Source organism: Penaeus chinensis, chromosome 36 (genome assembly GCF_019202785.1).
Source record: "Penaeus chinensis breed Huanghai No. 1 chromosome 36, ASM1920278v2, whole genome shotgun sequence".
Taxonomy (NCBI): domain Eukaryota; kingdom Metazoa; phylum Arthropoda; class Malacostraca; order Decapoda; family Penaeidae; genus Penaeus; species Penaeus chinensis.
The window spans coordinates 4530355-4536981 of NC_061854.1; positions in this window are offsets into that span (position 1 = coordinate 4530355).

Below are 6627 nucleotides of genomic sequence, written 5' to 3' on the forward strand. Positions count from 1 at the left end.
ACAGTACTAAAGCCTGATACTATTGCTATAACCATAGAGAGAGAGAGAGAGAAAGAGATCAGAGAAGAGTGCCATACAACAGCCTGAAAGTCTTTTAGATTATCATGAAATATCCGAGGTAAGAAAGAATGTTCAACTGTAATTATATAATTAATAAAGTCATAAGATACTATATATTTGATTTATAGAACAAAAGGAAAGTAAATATTGGAGATCAAACTAGAAATTAGAGATAAATAGTATGTCTTCTTCACAGCTGGAGGCTGGCACCTGGCACTGAACAACATCCAGATGTGTCTCTCTCATTATTATTAAGAATTTAAAACCCATTCAAAGCGTAAGTGTTCTGAACATTTATAATTGTATACTATTGAAATGATGTTTAGTCAAAAATTACTAGAATGTGCATACAATTACTCAGATCATGTATAATAACATAAATGCTCTACGTAATTTGTTTGTTTGCAAGATATATTTGTTCTTTTGAGAAATGACTTAATTAGATTTATAACTTTATATGGTTTTATCATTCCTAAACTAGAATATTGTTTCTTTTCTAGGAATGGGTTTATGTTTTGGTTTATTTTTAGTTTATTATTTAGTTTAATGTTTATTTTTAAGTTTATTCTTTTGTTTATTTTTTTTAGTTTTTGTTTATGTTTATGAATCCTGGTGCTGTGCACAAGAATGAAAGAAAATATCTTTTGGGAGCCCAGGAGAAGATAGCTGAGAAGACCAACTAGTGACAAGTTGGAGTAGCTGAATATTTTGGTAAATGTATGTTTATATTATTGTAAAAGTGTAATGATTTATGATTCCTAATGTTAACTAAAATTTGTAAGCTTATTAAGTGTTTTGATATTACACTTTCTCTCAGTTACCTCTAAGGTTGAAATTAGATCATAATACCCTGTATGATTAATCCTCTTTTATGGTGTGGGTTCTAAAGGTAAATTTTGGAGAAACCACACCTAGGAAACAACAGATAGTGCCCATCTGGATAAAATATTTGAGTAGTTCTCAGAGGGGGCGCGATATAAGTTACGTCATACCATATTTCTTTAAGGCTTATACATTCCTCGATATCTCCCTGTCTTCTTTCCGTTTCCCCCCACTCATATTTCATATATATCAAGGAGCATATCTTTATCCTTTTCCCGTTTGCCTTTGTGGACCCACTCCCTGTGTGCCATCCCTAACATGTGTGTCCACGCACACACAAGTATATATATATATATATATATATATATATATATATATATATATATAGAGAGAGAGAGAGAGAGAGAGAGAGGAGAAAGAGAAAGAGAATGTGAAAGAGAAAGAATATGCATATCTAATATATTCTAATATTTAGTTATATTCCATTTGTCGCAATAGTTATTCTTGGTGCGATTGACTGTTTCATTCTACGTCTAAGAAATTGCTAGGCGAGACCGCTACCACTGCACCACACACACACACACACACACACACACACACACACACACACAGGGAGAGGGGGGGGGGGAGGAGATAGACAGATAGAAAGAGATACGGAGAAAGAGAGAGGGACCTTGCCTCACAGATATTCCACATTTTCGAGTTTCCCAAACCAGTGAATTTTGTGTCATTTGCCTTAAGAAATAATTGTACTGATACCACAGCATACTACCTAGAGACACTTCAAGCTGATGTTAACCATTCATCCCGGTTATGTCAAGCTGAAAAAACATAAAACTACAAAGTCAATTCCCTCTTTGTACATTATAATGCATGGTCAATCTTCTCTTCTTTTATGTACCAGGGAACCTAGCTAACAGGGGCCTATCTCATCAGTTTTGAGTTAATCTTCAACGTAAAGTATACAGTTAAAGGACAAAGTATATAGTTTATGTATTAGAATTCTCTGGGGGAAAAGTATATAGGATAATGAGAGTGGAGTGTATGCTGAAGAGGAACAAAGGTATGTGGAAGAATGAGTGTCGTAGACATTCGATGGCTCTGTCATCTTCACGCAAACAACACGAAGGCGAAGCTGATGCCATATGAACGGGCGAAACAATCAAACCGGGACGAGACGCCAAAAACAGAATAACATCGCGAGGGCTCGAAATGGCTTCTACACAAAAAATACGGCCAACAAGGCAGAACACAGATGAAAAAAAAAACAGAAGCTGACTACGACTCAGAGTGGCGAGATCATCATGTGACAGAGGGTGACATCACGTGATGGACCAACAGAAGCCAAAAAGAAATCCCGAGTGCGAAACAACGAGCAGTTCTAATCGATCGCAATATAAATCGTAGTGTGTCAGTCGGGGTACAAGAAATGGACTCGGGCGGCAGGTCGAAAAAAAGTGATAGATATAGCGTTAAAAATGTTCTGGGACATAGGAAATCGTTCCATAATGGATAACGTGATAACCAGAAAGTTCGTTACCGGATGAGCTCCATATCGAAAATAAAAGGACGGAGGATGTGGACTAGATTTCGGAGTAGCGTCCAGTAGCCATGTTCATCTCGGTAAGTCCTTTGAAGTAATTTAGTGAACCATCGGGATGCAACATGGTAGACAGGAACTAGAAAGGCAGACAACAACATAAGATTGCTATTCTGGAACATTGGATTAGAAAAAAAAAAAAATGTAATTAAACAACTTGATAATTATATTTAACAAATGTTGTGCCAATATTGTGTTAATAGTTAATGGTTAAAACATATTGTGCAAGACAAAGGTCATATATCAGTATTGTGTTAAATATATATATTTTTTCTTAACAGTTACTGAAAATAGATTGGTCAATTTATGTGGCATAAGACTGATTTTTTGTTTATATAATGATAATTACATTTACTTGCTTAATGGTTAATTCATATATTCACATAGAAATACAACTTAACTTGTGTTTGTTATAACTGGCTATTTGTTTTTATGATCATTATTCTTTCGTTATGATATTTAATTCACTGAACATTAATTTAATTATTTCCTTCTCTGTTAATTATTATTCGTTAGTGTGATATCTAATTCATCTATTAGCTTTGAAATCCTGATTAATTAATTGCTTTTATAGTGATCGTTTTGTTTTTTTTATAGATTTTTGAATATTGTTGATTATGTTTTCATTAAATTTCATGACTGATAATTATATTACAGTCAGTCTTAACAGTCTAGTTTTGTGTAAAGAATCAAGAACCCTAATAACGTCTCATTTGTGTTTTGTTTAATTTCACATAAAATTTAGTATTATTTTACTATGTTGCATTAATAATATTCTATTAAGAAGTTTGTTGATTTTTTAAAATAAAGATTTAACTAAAAAAAAATTGAGTTGCACTAATTAATAGTATTGATATTGCCATTTGAAATCATTGATTAATTATTTAAGATTACATTATAATTAATGAAGACTTTTAAACATTTCTTACTCTGACATATGTAAAAGAAAGAAATAAGAAATAAAAAATCCTTGTTTGTTTACACTTACTTTCCGTTTTATTTTTATTTATATTCATTCTTCTTTCTTCTTCATCCCCCCCCCTTTTTTTGGAGAGGGGGGAATTAAGAAATTGACCAGTAAATTGTAGACTGCCTCGAATGAGTTGAAAGCTTCAACCCGTGCACAACCATGCATGGATTAAGTTATAATATGATGCTATGTGCTGTGTGCAAAGAGATAATTATGAAACCATATGCCCTTACTAAAAAAAAAACAAAACAAAAAAAAAAAAAACATACATACATACAGAGAGAGAGAGAGAGAGAGAGAGAGAGAGAGAGAGAGAGAGAGAGAGAGAGAGAGAGAGAGAGAGAGAGAGAGAGAGAGAGAGAGAGAGAGAGAGAGAGAGGGAGAGAGAGAGAGAGGGAGAGAGAGAGAGAGAGAGAGAGAGAGAGAGAGAGAGAGAGAGAGAGAGAGAGAGAGAGAGAGAGAGAGAGAGAGAGAGAGAGAGAGAGAGAGAGAGAGAGAGAAAGAAGAGGGAGGGAGGGAGACGCACACACTATTAACGCTAAAATGAACATTCACCATACCTATTCCTTTGCTACGAGGTTTTACTGCGGCATTTCAGTCCCCAGAGAAACGAGGAATAGACTGTCTCTCCATTTCTCTTCGTTCCTTAACTCTTCCCTTTGATACGAGATTTTTTCCCTTTGGCCAGCGATAAAATACTTCTGCCGCGTGGGATTTAGACACTCAAATAACATTTCTTATATTTGCAGATTTTATATTTCGTCTTTTACGTGGTTGGTACAGTGGAGTTCTGGTAATAATTACAAGTGACCAAAAAAATACAAGTAACAAAAAAATAGAATTAAAGAGAAAAGTGTTTGAATGGAATTTGGAGGATAAAGAAAGAAAGGTAATAGAATATCTACCAAGGCAAAATGTATGGCAATATGAAGGTTCCTAAATGGTGTAACCAGCGAAAGGGACAAAGAAAGAAAGAAAGAAGAGAAGAGAGGAGAAAGGGAAAGAAGAGAAAAGAGGAGAGAAGAGAGTACAGAGAACAGAGGGGAGAAGAGAGTACAGAGAAGAGAGAAGAGAGAGAAGAGAAGAGAAGAGAAGAGAAGAGAAGAGAAGAGAAGAGAAGAGAAGAGAAGAGAAGAGAAGAGAAGAGAAGAGAAGAGGAGAGGAGAGGAGAGGAGAGAAGAGGAGAGAAGAGAAGAGAAGAGAAGAGAAGAGAGAGAGATGCACAGGGACAGGGCCAGACATAAGAGACAGTGACAAAGACAGAGTCAGAAAGAGACACAGTGAAAGATACAAATACAGCCGTTTATATCCTCTAGTGAATCTTGCAAAGCCGGGATACTTGACTACCAGAGATTTGTACCTCGCAATATGTCCAAAGGAGTTATTAACACCCTCCATTTGTGAAGATTAGCTATTGCTTTTAACGTTTCATGGACTCGAACAATTTCCTGTGACCTACGATTTTTTGAGTTGTAAGTTAAAATTCCGAAAACTTATTTTTCTTTGTCTTGTGTGTTTATAATTGTTTCCTAGTTTGCAACATTAGTCATCAATTTTACCATAGGAGGTCTTCACTTTTCGAGACTTTTTGGGTTTTAATTTTCATTCATCGTGGATATTTATATATATTATTTTATGATGTTTGCCGAGATGTATTTTGCTAGTATGTTATCAGTCACGGGATTTATATTCGCAGACGAGATATGATTACATGTGAAATTGCTCACCCAATTTTTTGTGTTAAATACATGTTAAGTTTTCTTTGATTTATATAATTATTTCACCTTTATACTGGCTCCGGAATGTCGTAGGTTCATGTACAGCACATACTACTGTGATTTCATTCTCTCTCTCTATATATATATATTCATATATATATATATACACACACAAATGTATATATTCATGTATATATATATATATATATATATATATGAATATCTATATCTATATCCATCTCTCTCTCTCTCTCTCTCTTTCTCTCTCTCTCTCTCTCTCTCTCTCTCTCTCTCTATATATATATATATATATTATAATTCCAGTGTAGTTAAAGTTGATTTAGTACTACCCCTTTGTTATCTTATTGCAACACAATGTCTGTTTAACAAGTTGGCCATCTAGGTCGAATATTGCAGAGATTACATAGTGGTTGTAGAAAAAAAAAAGTAGAAATGAGAAGACGTGTATTTGACACTGAACGATTTTACCGTCATCGAAAATACATATCAAAATTCGCTGTGAAGTCATTCACTTTCATTTACATCTATATTCTACATTAGTCACAATGAACTGTTTATTTAGAGGTATTCTCACCTTCGGCCGAAATATGTTGCTCATCTCGTTATTGAATTCCTAAGTGGCTGTTACTGTCATCGTTCTTAAGTTTACTGAATTGTGACGTGTTCTTAAGCTCCCAGGACCGAAGTTTTTTCTCTCTCGACTCCTCCTTCCCTTCTTTCTCCTGTTCTTAATCACTGGTAACTTCACTTCCTACAGGAGGGTGTTAGGAGAGCGAGAGTCTGCTCCTCAGTCAAGATTTGAAATGATCTTTACATCGATACAGTGGAATGCTTGCAATTGTAAAAAACAAAACAAAAAACAAATTGTGTATGTAACATTGTGTGACGTAAAGTCGAAAGAAATAGATGCATTGAATTCATATTGAAAACACATTAAGAATTTTTTGTACTGCACCAATACATTTCATGGTATGTAATACAGCATCGGGTGCATGCACTCACTTTAATTATAAAACACAATAGCAATGATCTTTGCTGATGATTACACTGTCTTTGAGTGACTGACCTATAAAACAATCATCACAGACATACAAAATAAAGAAGAAACAATTTAAAAAAGCAAGAAAACAGTAAACAGAAAAAAGAAAACCAACAAAGTCGGAACTTCAAAAGTTTAGGAGCGTCGAACGGTACGTGGGGACTGGGAGCTTCGAGTAATTGGTTTTAGCATTTCCGCTTAAACCTTGCCTGGAGCCCGCCTGCTACTTGGGCCCCTGTCGCATTCACAGGGAAACTCGCGTAAATGAATTCCACCCTTTCTTAGTGCTGCATAAATTCCCAAGCCTATATATAACGCGTAGTCAAGAATCGAAGGATGCGATAGTCTGCAGTCGGGTATTGTAGAATTTTGAAAGGTGCCAAGGCATACGGTTACC